This window comes from Arvicanthis niloticus, chromosome 2, assembly GCF_011762505.2.
Source record: "Arvicanthis niloticus isolate mArvNil1 chromosome 2, mArvNil1.pat.X, whole genome shotgun sequence".
NCBI classification, from domain to species: domain Eukaryota; kingdom Metazoa; phylum Chordata; class Mammalia; order Rodentia; family Muridae; genus Arvicanthis; species Arvicanthis niloticus.
In genome coordinates, this window is record NC_047659.1 from 120,670,364 (window position 1) to 120,686,254 (window position 15,891).

A 15,891-nucleotide genomic window follows, 5' to 3' on the forward strand; every position below is an offset into this window, starting at 1 on the left:
CTTCTTCAATTTCTTTCTTCAGAGACTTGAAGTTCTTATCATACAGACCTTTCACTTGCTTGGTTAGCTTCACACCAAGGTATTTTATATTATTTGTGATTATTGTGAAGGGTGTCATTTCCCTAATTTCTTTTTCAGCCTGTTTATCTTTCAGGTAGAGGAAGGCTACTGATTTGTTTGAGTTGATTTTATAACCAGCCACTTTTCTGAATTTTTTAAAATCAGATTTAGGAGTTCTCTGGTGGAAGTTTTAGGGTCACTTAAGTATACTATCATCTGCAAATAATGAAATTTTGATTTCTTCCTTTCCTATTTGTATCCCTTTGACTTCTGTTTGTTGTTTAATTGCTCTACCTAGGACTTCCAGTACTATATTGAATATGTAGGGAGAGAGTGGGCAGCCTTGTCTAGTCCCTGATTGTAGTGGGATTGCTTCAAGTTACTCTCCATTTAGTTTGATGTTGGCTACTGGCTTGCTGTATATTGCTTTTACTATGTTTAGGTATGGGCCTTGAATTCCTGATCTTTCCAAGACTTTTGCCATGAAGGGATGTTGAATTTTGTCAAATGCTTTCTCAGCATCTAGTGAGATGATCATGTGGTTTTTTTTTCTTTGAGTTTGTTTATGTAGTGGAGTACATTGATGGATTTTCTAATATTGAACCATCCCTGCATTCCTGGGATAAAGCCTACTTGATCATGATGGATGATTGTTTTGATGTGTTCTTGGATTTGGTTTGCGAGAATTTTATTGAGTATTTTTGCATCAATATTCATAAGGGAGATTTGTCTGAAGTTCTCTTTCTTTGTTGGGTCTTTGTGAGGTTTAGGTATGAGCATGATTGTACATTCATGGAACAAATTGGGTAGTGTTTCTTCTCTTTCTATTTTGTGGAATAGTTTGAAGAGAATTGGTATTAGGTCTTCCTTGAAGGTCTGTTAGAATTCTGCACTAAAACCATCTGGTCCTGGGCTTTTTTTGGTGGGGAGACTTTTAATGACGGCTGCTATTTCTTTGGGGGTTATGGGACTGTTTAGATGGTTTATTTGCTCCTGATTTAACTTTGGAACCTGGTATCTGTCTAGAAAATTGACCATTTCATCCAGATTTTCCAGTTTTGCTGAGTACAGGCCTTTGTAGTAGGATCTGATGATTTTTTTTTGAATTTCCTCAGTTTCTGTTGTTATGTCTCCCTTTTCAGTTCTGATTTTATTAATTTGGATACTGTCTCTGTGCCCTTTGGTTAGTCTGGCTAAGGGTTTATCTGTCTTGTTGATTTTCTCAAAAAAAAAAAAAAAAAAACCAGCTCCTGTTTTTGTTGATTCTTTGTATAGTTCTTTCTGTTTCTACTTGGTTGATTTCAGCCCTGAGTTTGATTATTTCCTGCAGTCTACTCCTCTTGGGTATATTTGCTTCTTTTTGTTCTAGAGCTTTTGGGTGTGCTTTCTTTTTGTTCTAGAGCTTTCAAGTTGTTAATGTATGCTGTCTCCAGTTTCTTTTTATAGGCACTTACAGCTATGAGTTTTCCTCTTAGCACTGCTTTCATGGGGTCTCACAAGTTTTGGTATGATGTTTCCTCATTTTCATTAAATTCTATAAAGTCTTTAATTTCTTTCTTTCTTCCTTGACCAAGTCATCATTGAGTAGAGCATTGTTCAGTTTCCACGTGTATGTGGGCTTTCCATTGGTTTTGTCATTATTAAAGACCAGCCTTAGTTTGTGGTGATCTGATAGGATGCAAGGGATTATATCAATCTTTTTGTATCTGTTGAAGCCTGTTTTGTGACCAATTATAATGGTCTGTTTTGGAGAAGGTACCACGAGGTGCTGAGAAAAAGGTATATTCTTTTGTTTTAGGATGAAATGTTTTATATAGATACCTGTTAAATCCATTTGGTTCATAACTTCTGTTAATTTCAATGTGTCTCTGTTTAGTTTCTGTTTCTATGATCTGTCCATTGCTGAGAGTGGGGTGTTGAAATCCCCCACTATTATTGTGTGAGGTGCAATGTGTACTTTGAGCTTTAGTAAGGTTTCTTTTATGTATGTGGGTGCCCTTGCATTTGGAGCATAGATGTTCAGAATTGAGAGTTCATCTTGGTTGATTTTTCCTTTGATGAGTATGAAGTGTCCTTCCTTATCTTTTTTGATTACTTTTGGTTGAAAGTCGATTTTATTTGCTATTAGAATGGCTACTCCAGCTTGTTTCTTGGGACCATTTGCTTGGAAAATTGTTTTTCATCCTTTTACTCTGAGGTAGTATCTGTCTTTGTCACTGAGGTGTGTTTCCTGTATGCAGCAAAATTCTGGGTCCTGTTTGTGTATCCAGTCTGATAGTCTATGTCTTTTTATTGGAAAATTGAGTCCATTGATGTTAAGAGATATTAAGGAAAAAATTATTGTTGCATCCTGTTATTTTTGTTATTAGAGGTGGAATTATATTTGTGTAGCTATCTTCTTTTGGTGTTGTTAGAAGATTACTTCCTTGCTTTTTCTAGGTTGTAGTTTCCTTCCTTGTGTTGGCATTTTCCATCAGTTATCCTTTGAAGTGCTAGATCTGTGGGAAGATATTGTGCAAATTTGGTTTTTTCATGGAATATCTTGGGAGTTATTTCTTTTCTGGTCTAGTCTGTTTGGCGCTGTATGCTTCTTGTATGTTTATGGGCATCTCTTTCTTTAGGTTAGGGAAGTTTTCCTCTATAATTTTGTTGAAGAGATTTACTGGCCCTTTTAATTTGGGAATCTTCACTCTCATCTATACCTATTTTCCTTAGGTTTGGTCTTCTCATTATGTCTTGGATTTTCTGGATATTTTGGGTTAGGAGCTTTTTGCATTTTGCATTTTCTTTGACAGTTGTGTCAATGTTTTCCATGGTATCTTCTGCACATGAGATTCCATGTTTTATGTCTTATATTCTTTTTGTGATGCTTGCATCTATGTCTCCTGACCTCTTTCCTAGGTTTTCTATCTTCAGGATAGTCTCCCTTTGAGATTTCTTTTTGGTTCCTATTTCCATTTTTAGATCCTGGATGGTTTTGTTTAATTCCTTCACCGGTTTGCTTGTGCTTTCTTGCAATTCTTTAAGGGATTTTTTTGTTTCCTCTTTAAGGGCTTCTACCTGTTTACCTGTGTTCTCCTGTACTTCTTAAAGGGAGTTACATTTGTCCTTCTTAAAATCCTCTATCATCATCATGAGAAGTGATTTTAATTTTGAATCCTGATTTTCTGGTGTGATGGGATGTCCAGGGCTTGCTATGGTGGGAGAACTGGGTTCTGATGATGCCAAGTAACTTTGGTTTTTGTTGCTTATGTTCTTGCGCTTGCCTTTTGCCATCTGGTTAACTCTAGTGTTTCCTGCACTCACTGTGACTGGAGTCTGTCTTTCCAGTTATCTTGCTTGTGTCAGAACTCCTCTGAGTCCAGATGTCTCTGTGATCCAGTGATCCTAAGTTCCTGGGTAGAAGAACTTCTGGAACTCAGGCCGCCTCTGGGATCCTGAAATCCTGCTGCTCTGAGTGCAGTGGTTCCTCTAGCATGGTTCAGGATATGGTGTCTTCACAGGAGCAGACCAGTTAGGTGTTCACTGGTCTGAGTGGAGTGACTCCTCTAGAATGGCTCAGGGTACAGTATCTCTACACGAGCAGACCAGCTAGGTGTCTGTCCCAGCCAAAATGACCAGGCAAGGGACAGAGGGGAAGTGGTATTCCGGAGGGGCCGAGTTTGGGTGGCTGATGGGTCCTGAGCGCCCCTGGCTCCTAGTTGTACCTCTGGGGCATGGGGTAGTGGGAGAGGGTTCTTACCCGCTGCTCTGAGTGTAGTGGCTCCTCTAGGATGGCTCAGGATAGGGTGTCTCCACAGGAGCAAACCAGCTAGGTGTCTGCCCCAGCCAAAAGGTCTTAATCACATTTATAAGTAAATGGCTTACATGACAATAGATTCCTAGTTTTCACTCTACTTTTTTACAGTGCATTTTCAATTTATATTTTATTGGTGGATATTTTATTACACAAAGAAAAGGAATCCTCTATGATATTTCAGTGTATATATGTGGACTTTAACCATATTCATTTCCTCTACTTCTTTCTTATTCCTCTTTTCACATCCTAGAATATCTCTTTTGACTTAAAACCATTACTATGAACTTTATATTTTTCAAACTTTAAAAAAAAATTATTTATGGGGGAACACCCTCATAGAGGCAGGGAAGAGAAGATGGGAGAGCATGTTTTTGGGGGTTGAAGGGGCAGCCTGCAGGAAAGGGGATAACATTTGAAATGTAAATAAAGAAAATATCCAATAAAAAAGAAAAAATTATGTATTCATTTATAGGAGTCCTCTGTCTTCATGTATACCTATTACCAGAAGAAGGCATCAGATCCCTTTCATCAATGGTGATGAATTACCATGTGTTTGCTGAGAATTGAATTCAGGATCTCTGGAAAAACAACCAGTGGCATCTCACCAGCCTATAATGTATTTTTAGTTACATAGTATTTTTTTTAATTATAGATATTTTCTTTGTGGGTCTATACATCCATAAAATCTTTTTCAGGCAAGAATTAAATGTGCAAAATATTAAGAATATATAAGGTAATGCCTTTTTATGTTGAACTTCTGGATTCATCATTATTTCTACCATGCATAAAATTTATAGCCTATTTAAAAATGGTGTTTTCTCTACAAGGATATTTAACTCTGAATGAAAAAAATGTTATGAAGGTACAGATACAGGTACAGCTAACAATATTATAACAACTCTATTGAGGGCAAGTTCTAGATCAGGCATAACTGAAGAGAAAAATAACATTGTGTGCATTATTTGATAAAATAGAAAATAGCAGATCTCTTATTTCCATTTTCATAAAAATATTTTTATTGGAAATCCAAAAATCCATTTGGAAAGTATTCCATTAAGTCCTCCTCATATTTAGGAAATTTTTCCCTTTTATCAATTTTTTAAAAAGTTCGTGCATGTGTTGCATATTTCTGTAATTTTTATTTAGTATCTCCCAAATCAAATCCATGACTGCTTTTTCTTTAATTATTTCTGCTACATGGTGCAAAATTGTATAATCTAGGAATCTCTAACCATACCTCTTTACAATATGGTTTTCTAGACAAGATCTGAATGATGACAGCGGAATGATGACTGTGCCAGCACGGTCAGGGGAACTCCCACAAGGCCACTACATGAAATGTTGGAGACAATTAATGACTACCAAGGGAGGAAAAACGGGTGTACTCTAGGGATGAACCCTCTAATGGGATAGATATCCAATACCTGGTGGTCAGTCAGCCCTAAAAACATATGAGAAACACTAAATTCACTAAGCCATTGTATGTATATATTTATTTGGTTATATATAAAATATTAACTAAGAGGGAAATACCTTTTTAAAAATAAGTGAGCTTTCCCAGGGCCCACCAAGAACTTGTGAGGCCTTACTCTAAAAAGTGTGCATGTAGTAACCTCATGGGAGGTAGGTTACATTTAAGTGTTATAAAGAAGAACAAGGCCGGACAAGCAGGTTCCCTTGTTTATATCCATATAATGCTCTCTGGACAGCCCTGAATGTCAGCCCAGGATTCTGGCTCCACAGCTGTTGGACACATGCTGTGACAGCAGTCTTTATCCAAGGAGTTGTTTGCCAACAAGAGCATAGGATTCTAAATCAGTGTATTCATGGTGATAATCGATAAAAATCGTTTCTGGATGTTCCAACTCATTCTGAGAATAAAGACAATTCCTGGGCAATTTGGGAAATCTGCTGTCCACGAACTAGGAACTCCCCCCTCCCCCAGCCGCTGCAAAAAAAGTGCTGACTGGGCATAATTTATATTTTAGCAATTTATATTTACTTCAGTACTTACTCAGCCATACTGTAAGATCTTTAAACTTCATTTTCTGTACTATTTTGCCAGTATTTTATTTTCTCTCACATATAAACCAATTCCCTCTTTCTTAGAACCTAAATAACTGTGTATTCACACATCTGGAATTGTGGATAACCTTGGAATACACAGCTCTTATTGACGGTGACATGAGCTTCATTATAAATCACTTAGGTTTTCAGGAAGCCAACATTACAAACCCACCTCCACTGGGAAAACTGAGGCTCACTGTGTTTTGTGCTCATTGCCACCACAAGTTGGAGTGTCTTTCTGCCTGAAGTCATGACATTAGTCTTTCCAGCAATGACATGTAGGAGAAATGGGCCTTGTATGCCTCCAATCCCTGTTGCTGCCTGGGGCCCAAAGGCTTCTGGGTGAAGGAGTAGGTGTGCATTATATTTGAGCAGCAAAGGCTTCCGGGTCCGGCAGTTGGCGCGCATTATATTTGAGCGCAAAGGCTTCTGGGTAAAGCAGTTAACCAACTTTTCCGTTGCTCCAGCACAAAGGCCTCTGCTGTAAGCAGTTGGTGGGCGATGCTGCTTCCTGTGCTTGGAGGACTCCTCTGGATCCTGCACTGTGAGCTCGGAGATGTTGTTGTTTCAGGTGAAAAGGAGTTAAATGTAGTAAATGTCTAACATTTTGCCTGCCTAAAATTTTAGACATTTGATTAAAACAACTAATATCTACCTAATACAAGTATGTACTGCTGGAGACAGTTACTGTTTTATTTCCCTTTAAATGAACCTTCTGGGTATAAGTATTGGTTTTTGAAACTAGGTGTAGTAAACAGTGTGGCACCGTGTTATTTACTTACTTGATTTGTAAAGTAAATGTAATGCCTGCCCATTACGTTTTTGAACATATCTGAAGCAGGTTACTCCATGTTTTTAAAGACCCCTTCTTTATTATAGAAGGATATCCCAGCAATTAATGGTGGGATGGTTTCGGGGAAAGGAGGGGAGGTGAGATTCCTAGGGCTGCTGTTACAAACTAGAATGAAGATAAATTTGTTGCCTCATACACTGGTGCAGAGGGGTTTAAAATCAAAGTCTTGTCAGGATTGGGCACTCTGGAAGCTGTTAGTATGTTGGCTTCAGATGTTGCTTTGCAAGCTAGGGGTTTCTTGCCTGTTGATTCACAATTACTACACTGCCTATCTTCCCATTAAATCCTCCTGTGTGTCTGTGTCTATATGCTTTACTTTGTATGTGAAAGCCACTGGATTAGAGTCCACCCTAGTCACATGAACTCAACTTGATTACATCTTGAAAGACCCTTATTATGTTTGGAATCCAAAATGTGCCCCATAGAATAGTGTTTTGAATTCGTGGTTGGGCTTCCCTCCACCTTTGTTATTTTGGGAGATTCTGGAAGCTTCTGGACAATGGAAGGTGGCTCTTAATGGTTTTGACTCACAAAAATGTCTTATGGATTCACTCTGCTTCTTGGACCACTGCAATGTGTGTGTGTGAATAGCTGTTGTCTGCTACACTCTGCTGACAGTATGACCTTGTGCTCAAACTCACAGGGCCAAGCAAATATAAACACTGATGTAGAATATCAAAATAATTAAGTCATCTCTTTTGCTACTTTAATCAGGAATTTGTCACAACTATGCAAATTATTAAAACCCTAGTACCAAACATTGTTCCAATAACAGGTTCTGTAGTTAGAACTTAACACATATTTTTTAGGACCATGGAATTCTACCTGCAGAAACATATAATCTTTATAGCTTTTCACATAAAAATGCTTGTGACCCCAAAGAGCAACTCAGTTGGTAAAATACTCTTGGTTGTGAGACTGAAGTCCTTAGTCTTGATACCCTGCACTTACGTAGAAGACTGGGTAAGTGGTCTGTGCTGATTAGCCTGGCCCTATGGAGAGGGAGGTCATCTTCCCTGGAGCTTACTGGCTTGCCAGTCTGGCTAAGTTGGTGATCCCCAGGAACCAGTGGGAGAGTCAGCCACAATGGACAAGGTAGGAAATAACAAGGTTCATGGCACCTGAAGAGGTTGCCCTTTGGTCTTTGTCCATGCACATGCCTGCACCTCCTGCCTTCAGTGACTTCCTTTTGAGTGTGTCCTTGTCTATCAGTATAGTATCCATTCTCTTTATAAGTAAAACCTTTCTGGGTCTTTGTGTTCACACTTGCTCCTTCTATTGCATTTCAGATAATTTTCTTTGGAATTAAGTCAAGTAGGCATTTATGTCTCCTGATAATTCTGTTGAACTTGTTGCTGTCCTTTGGGCCACAGATGGTCCCCTTCCCCACTACTAAGTCCACTGGTCAGTTCTTAGCCCTCACCTGGCCCTGGAAGGGTCAGTGCCTGCTTTGTGACACTCCCTTCAGCTTCCTCAGTGTGTCTACACTCAGCTTTAGCTGATGATGGCTTTTTGGCTACCTCTGTGTCCTGCCAGTGTTTCCTGGCTTATCTGAAGCTTTGATTGGAATTTCTTTGATATGATTTCCCCAATATTATCTTGATGGTTTTCAGTTTTATTAAGTTTAGTTTCTGCATCATTTTTCTTTCTTTTTTCTTTTTTCTTTTTTTTTTTTCCATGAGGCAGGGAGGGGGGTGGGGGTGGGGATAAAGAGTACGCAGAGGGCCCCACGCCCTCTGTAGGCAAGCGCCTTAGCCACTACGCCACCGCCGGTTCCCTGCATCGTTTTTCTTATATTGCCCAATTTTACTCAAATCATTAAGTCACAGTTATGAGAAAATTTTTGAGATGTAATAGAGGTACTGGGCTTAAATATTTATTTTTTTACTATATGAAGTTAGGACTGAATCTTGCTAGGTAGTTCCAGAATCGTCTTGAACTCAGGACCTTCTTGACTTTTTCATGCTAGAATCAGAATTGTGAACCATAATATTTGGCATTATTATTATAACTATTATTACCTGATTTTTAAAATAAATCTTCAAAGCATAAATTTAAGCTATTTTAATTCTTTTTATTTAAGGCTTTCTTGACCATATACCAAAACTCACCTCTGATGACATATGTGTAGCCATATGAAATTTTATTGTTGGGAAAGTTTTTATCTATCATAATACTATTTAGTTACTTTGTAAATAATTATGAAGTAAAGTGTCAGTTTCCCCGGAGGCAAGATCATGGTTATTGACACCATCTCAAGGGATGGTTTCTTACCCATTTTCTTTGCTTAAGATCTTGCCATAGGCTATCAGGAACATGTCGTAAATAAGAAAAGGAATAAAAGAAAATAAAACAGATACATATCCATGAGAAACTACAGCTCAATGTTTTATTCTGGGCAAGAGTTTCACAAGAATTCCAGGAGGCCTCCTTCTTTTGAAGTTTTTGCCTCAGTCTGTGGAACTTTTCACACAGATTCTACTGGGGTTGGTGTGGCATGTCATCATGTACATACATATGTGCACCACATGTTTGCCTGGTGCCCAAGGTGGTCAAATTTCCTGGAATTTGAGATACAGATGTCATGAGCCACTGTGTGTGTGCTGAGAATTGAATGTGTGTGTGTATATATGTGTGTGTGTGTGTCCGTGTCCTATAGTCCTCTACAAGAGCAGAAAGTGCTTGTAACTGCTGCTGAGCCATCTCTCCAGCCCTTGTTATTACTTTGTAAAATATATCCACTGAGTGAAATTAGTGCTGCCCATAGACACTGGGCATGGGTGTGGGGCTAGCCCCTAGAACATTCTCAATCTACCATGAATCATACTTCTAAAGAAAACTGCCACTCCCTCTCCTAGTAGTTATGAACTGTATATTGTTCCTCAGGGTTGAGGTTCATATGCCCTTCCTAAACCATGCATGCCTGCTTTATGCATGTGTGTCTGAATCACCTTGGGCACTTTAACAGGTGGCTACACCACTGAAGAAAATTATTTTCCCTCTCTCAGCATCATTAACAACATTTAGGTCCTTGGGCACATTGTGGCCTCCTGAGCCCTGCCCCTTAGCAACTATTACTTACCTATGAATCTTCAGGACGAAGTTGGGAACTGTCTCTCCACGATAGGATGTCGATGTCCTCCACCTTGTGCATGTCATTACAGTTGCTGTGAATTTACCAGTGCCACAACCATGTTATGTCTGGAAGATACTGTTGTGCAATGCCTAATCCTTCCTGTGCTCTTTTTCTTAAAAATGTATGAGCTGTCACTAGTAATGTTTCCTTCATGATGAAATTCCTGAAGACTTAATTTTGGGATTCACTATCTTCATATGGATAAGTAATCCATAAATTTAATCTGAAAACTCTTCCATTATTTCTCCTCTGATATATACAAAATTTATGTGTGTCCCATAGTAAATATACCAATACTTGAAAACCAAATAATGTGGTGAATATTAAGATTTGTCAGTGTGAAAATTTTCAACTTTATTCTTAACCCTTACTGGCTGGCTATGTGAGTTCTGTAGATGTAGTTTAATCATTAATAAGTTGGGAATATATAAAGGGGCATATTTTAGATTAAAATATATGGATTATTTTTAATTTGCTTATACTTCCTAGATTTAAATAACTTGGTATACTTTTCATTGTTTTAAATAAATGCAACTCATAGATTGAGAAACCTGTTAGCACTTCTTGATCTACCCAGGGGATTGTCGGTGGTGGACATTCATGGACTTTGATATTGGCTGAAGTTTTTCCATTGGGTGTTCAATGAACCCTTGGGAGTGCAAAAGACAGGAGATCAACCCAGTTACCAACAATATCAATAGTGTATTTAGTTAGAAAACCTTCTAAATGTCCTATTCATCCTGTCTAACTTTCCTGGACTTTGAGTCTAATACATACAGTATAGTCAGGAGTTTCTGATGAAAGGCATTGGGATCACTTGAGAGAGCTTAACTGTGATGACAGAGACATTCCTGCTTATCTATACTGTTTACTGATTTTTTTTTTTTTTTGGTTTTTCCAGACAGGGTTTCTCTGTGTAGCCCTGGGTATCCTGGAACTTACTCTGTAGACCAGGCTGGCCTCGAACTCAGAAATCCGCCTGCCTCTGCCTCTGCCTCCCAAGTGCTGGGATTAAAGGCATGTGCCACCACCACCTGGCAGTTTACTGATTGTTTATCATGGAAAATGGGTGCATACCACATCCTCAGGGTGGACCAGAGATTAAATACCTGTTGCAAAAAAAAAAATATGAGGGAAGGGAAGTTTATTGGGTGAAACTTCAAAGCCTCTAGATATCTCATAAGCATAAAGAACTCAGTTCTGGGCCAAGTGACCATTGGTCATGTCCATTTATAGGTCCTGTATTCTAGGACAAGAATCTTTGTAGGGAACAGGGAGACTTTTACAGTCTTCAGATAGGTGCCTGTGTACCGGGGTCTCTGAACCTTTTCGAGCTTACCAAGTTTCCTGGAATGGTCCCCTGCTCCACACAGCCTCCTTTTCTTTTTATAAAGGAGAGGTGTCATTGGACTGACTGTCTAATATGTTATTTGCAGTGAAAATTTAGAGTGGGATGTAAGTATCAAAATAAAACACAATGTAAACCAGAGGTGTAAGACCACATAAGCCAGAGGGGTGACATAACATAAGCCAGAGGTGTAAGACCACATAAGCCAGAGGGGTGACATAACATAAGCCAAAGGTGTAAGACCACATAAGCCAGAGGGGGAAGAAGGGGTGTGAGACTGAGAAGAAAAGGGATTATTGAACTAATAATTTGTTAAGTAGATTGAAACTGAGCAGGTTTATATAAAGTTTTTGAGGGTATTAAAAATCAGTGTTAAACAATATTTGATTTATCAATATAGACATAACATTTTCCTTACTAGCATGTAAATTTCAACATCTCTCTGCCAAGAGAGTTCATCTGTTGCAGGAAGGCCCCAAGTCTGTCATCTGTGGGTCTTAGCTGTCATCTGTGGGTCTCAGGGTCTGCTTTTCTTGAAGCCCTCAATCAGAAGTTGTGTCTGGACAAAGGCAGCTTTGCTGTGCGAGGCAGGTCTAAGGAGATTGTGAGTGCATCTCAGTCTGGCTTGTGGAATCAGCACTCTATTTTTCCCCCTTTTTAGTTATAAACCTGTAGAATAATCACAAAGGCAGAACAGAATGCCAGCAAGGGGATGTCTGCTCAGGGTGGGTAATGTATATGTGAAGCCTGAAACAGCTGGATTGTGAGTATATTGGTGGTCTGTTGTTATGGTCCTAGAAAAGAGGCAAGGGTGTTTGAGGAATGTAGTCCTGGAAGAAATTCGTTAAGTGGGGAGTTATCTGTGTTTTATTAAAGACACCAAATGAAGAGTTGAGAATATATCTGTTTTATATGGCTAGGAATAAAATATCATGTTATGTATCTGGGATTGTTAGTAACAATTTGTAAAAGGAAATTGGTTGTTAACTGGGGATTAAATAATGGTTATTAACATAGTTGGTATGACCTGTGGAAGTAGATTAAATATGATTTTTGAAGCATAAAAGAAATGTTAAACAAATTGTAAAATTTTAGGGGAATTTTAGGTTAGAAGGCACAAACATAGTTTCAGGTATTCCTATTAGGGAAAAAAAATAAACATTTAAATAAAGAAGTATAAAAATTTTGAGAAGAAAGGCACAAGCATTGTTTCTGGTGTTCCTGTTAGGGAGATGAACTAGCATTTAAATGAAGAAGTCTGAAAATTTGGGGGTTAAGGGTTTTAGGTGTGTTTTTTTGAATTCTCAGCAGCAGGAGCTAATCTATTATCTTTGCTTATTTAACCATTTAGATTACACTATGTCTGTCATGTGACTAGCTACCTCTTCTTGATTTCATATGTCCAACACCCTCGGGGTTCATTCAGATCGTGTCTCCCATCTCTCATTAGGTAGGGACATAAGTTTGAACTTTGTGAATTGAACTGCATTTTTTCAGGAAATGGCCAATTATTGATAAATGAGTTCTCATAAATATCAACATATGAACTACTGTGGGCATTATTAAAACACAAAAAGAAGTGCCTAAGTGTGAATTGACAGCCCTTGCAGACTGCTGGCAAAACAAACATCAATACAACAATCAAAAGACATAGTGTGGGTGTAGAGAGTCATCAAAATGTGAAACCATGTCTTCCCTGTATTCCAAGCATCCAACATTGGGTCCATAAAGAGGAAAAAGATACCAGAATGTCAAAGAGAGTTCTGTACTGTCCCATGTATCAGAGACATATTCATGAGAGCCAAGCTATGGAGTCAACCAGTGTCCAGAGTGAGAAACTGCACAGCACAGGATTCCTCACAACACCAAAAATGGACCTTACAGATGGCCCAAGCTAGCTGCACCTCCAAGGAAGGCACATTAGCTGGTTTGTTTCTTCCCACAGCGATTTGGTTGCAGGAGGCTACAGCTCCTGTCATCTTGGAAGCCTCTCTATTTCTGGTTCACATGACAAAACAGAACATCCATTGTGCCCCAAAGAAAGTTCTCTCCCCTCAAAAGGATATGAATGGCAGGGAAGAAATACAAGTTGAGGGTGAACCTGATTACTGCTACAGAAGTCAGTGCTTTTTGAACAAAGTCAGAGCCCTGGTGAGAATCTCCTCACCCAGTTTTAAGGAGGTTTTTAAGACACTGGGATAAGACAACTGCAGAGAGAATTAAGAGTGTTTCAAAATGAATCAAAACCTAATCCTGTAACAGAGTAGCTACCCTATGTCCACATGTATATTGAGGAAGACTATACTTAGGCCTTCTAATTCAAAGGGTGAAAACTTCTCAACATAGTATCAAGAATACTATGAGCAGATACTTCTGAGCAGAAGGGTTAGGAGTTGTAAGCCAGCGTAGGCTATAGAAAAAGACCTTTTCTCAGAAATACAAAGGGGAGAAAGATTCTGAACTTTGTGGTCATCTAGAGCAGAGTTGAAGAACATTATGGTAAAAAAAAAAAAAAAAAAAAAAAAAAAAAAAAAAAAAAAAAAAAAAAACCTTCAAAAGAGAGAGAAATACTGCCGAATTGAAGCCTAAAACAAAAGTCTCCACTAGTGATAAACAATAGTAGGATGGAGAGGCGTCTGTAGGATGCAGACTAGGCAGCATGTGTGAGGAAGAGGGTAGGGATCTAGTGCATGGTCTGACGACCACAGTGTGCTGCGGAGAATTACTGGTACTCTCACTGCTGGGAGAATTATTCATTTGCAAGATAGACATGCTGACTGTGTCCAGTATCAGGACATTTATGTCGCTATTAATGAGTAAACCACAACATGTGGTTTAAACACACAAATGTTTACTGTACTAAGACAATAGTATATGTATTCAGAGTTATTTCTTCTGTATTTTTTGTCCAGATTCCTTCTTTCACACTCTTGGTAACACTTCTGACTGCGAAATTAAACTCCGATCTCAATGGATGATCTTCACTCAAACATATGATGCCTAAGATCAGAAATCGTTCAACTTTCAATATCTCAAACTTTTTGACAGGTCATCTTTGTATTTCACTTCTGTAGGTATTGGTTGATGTCAGTGCTTTAGAGAGGACCCAGTATAAAGAGTCCCCCTTTTCTCACACACAATGTCTCTCAGGGTTCTTGCATGTCTGCCTCTTGCAGATGGCAGTCTTTCTTGAGATAACTTACTGGAGAAATGGTATCAATGCCTAAGAGACTAAACAGGCAGTAAAACCAGGTGACTGCCTTGGCCCCATATACACAGCAGTGAAGGGAGGGGATGGTGGGTGATTGAGAAACACCTTACCCTGGTCACTTGACTTCTTCTAGGAGAACAAAGAACTGTCCACAGTGAGTAAGTTCTGTAATTTTACTCACATAGTCTTTTCCCACAGCAAAGGGTAAGGGTAAGGTGCTGGGTGACCTGGGATCAGAACACGGTTTTCTTCTCTTGTTGTTCCCAGTCCATCTGGCTGATAGAATCCTTCTGTGTACTCTTCTAGCTCTGGCCCTACTTCTCCACCAATCAGCAGGAGCCTCTGCCATCAAGGAGACCCGAAAACAAGGGGTTTTGGTAAGATTAACAAGTGTTAGACAATCATGACTTCCCCATGGTTTGAACAAGGGAGCGTTGTCTGCATGTCCCTATTCCATCCACTGTGTTAGCACTAAGGGACATCTCTTGGCCTACTGACCATGCAGATGAAACTGGCTGCAGGCTTTGTGCCTTGTTGAGTGTGGTCCTAGGAGTTTCTCAGTAGCCTCAGGACAGAGTCTTAACAGGTAGCAAAGGCACCAGAGTTTCTCAGCCTGTTGCCTGGGAACACTAAACTGCAATAACAACATCCTTACAGGATTTCAGAAAGAAAACAGCATGGGTCTTTGTGTGAGATATTGTTGAACATATGAAAGGCAGGGTATACTAGAGTGTGAGGATAAAAAGGGTTATGAATCTGACCCCATAAGCTCCCTTATGTGGTTCAAGGTGGAAGAAGACCATAAGCCACCCAAAGGAGACCCCTCCTGTCTCAATTGTTTTTCCATCAACAGGTTCTTATTCATGTTCATGCTTGGAACAAGCTCCAGCTATGAATTCAACTATCAAATACTTCAGACTTCATCTTGACTCCACTCAAAGCACAGGTGGTACACCTCACCTTTCGTGCCGTCGGATGCCCTGGGACACAGTGTGCACCATGGCATGGCAAATGGCTCCTATGAAGCAGTAGAGAAGGTGGATAGTGTTTCAGATGAGCATGGAGACAAGAGAAAACTGATTTGGAGGGACACCTAGAGGAACATAAAATATGCAATTACTTTGTTTAGCATGGAAATTCTCTCCATTTCAAGCAAGTTTCACTATCATCAAATGTATAGATACATCTGGAGGTGTGTGTGTGTGTGTGTGTGTGTGTGTGTTCCTGTCTTTCCAGATATAGAGTACATAAGAGTGCACCCAGATGTCCCAGGTTGCAAAGCCACCAACAGGCTCACCAATACTAGTGCTGTAGAGTGTTGCGAAGGTTTCTGATCTTGGTGGCCACTGATGACCTCACCATGCTCTCGAAGTGCTCTGAGGCCGGTTTCTCTATGATGACCTACATGCCATGGTAC

General features: G+C 39.3%; 1 long non-coding RNA gene across 2 annotated transcripts; it reads left to right on the plus strand.

The window, feature by feature from the left end:
• The first annotated feature begins 6,372 nt into the window (after positions 1–6,372).
• LOC143441202 (uncharacterized) lies at positions 6,373–15,670 on the plus strand. Of its 2 annotated transcripts, none has more exons than XR_013108433.1 (4): positions 6,373–6,497; positions 14,176–14,311; positions 14,781–14,851; positions 15,328–15,670. It is a non-coding gene; the product is annotated as an uncharacterized LOC143441202 (long non-coding RNA). The 2 variants fall into 2 exon arrangements; XR_013108432.1 differs by having other exon boundaries at positions 14,176–14,333; positions 15,328–15,668.
• Positions 15,671–15,891: the final 221 nt, after the last annotated feature.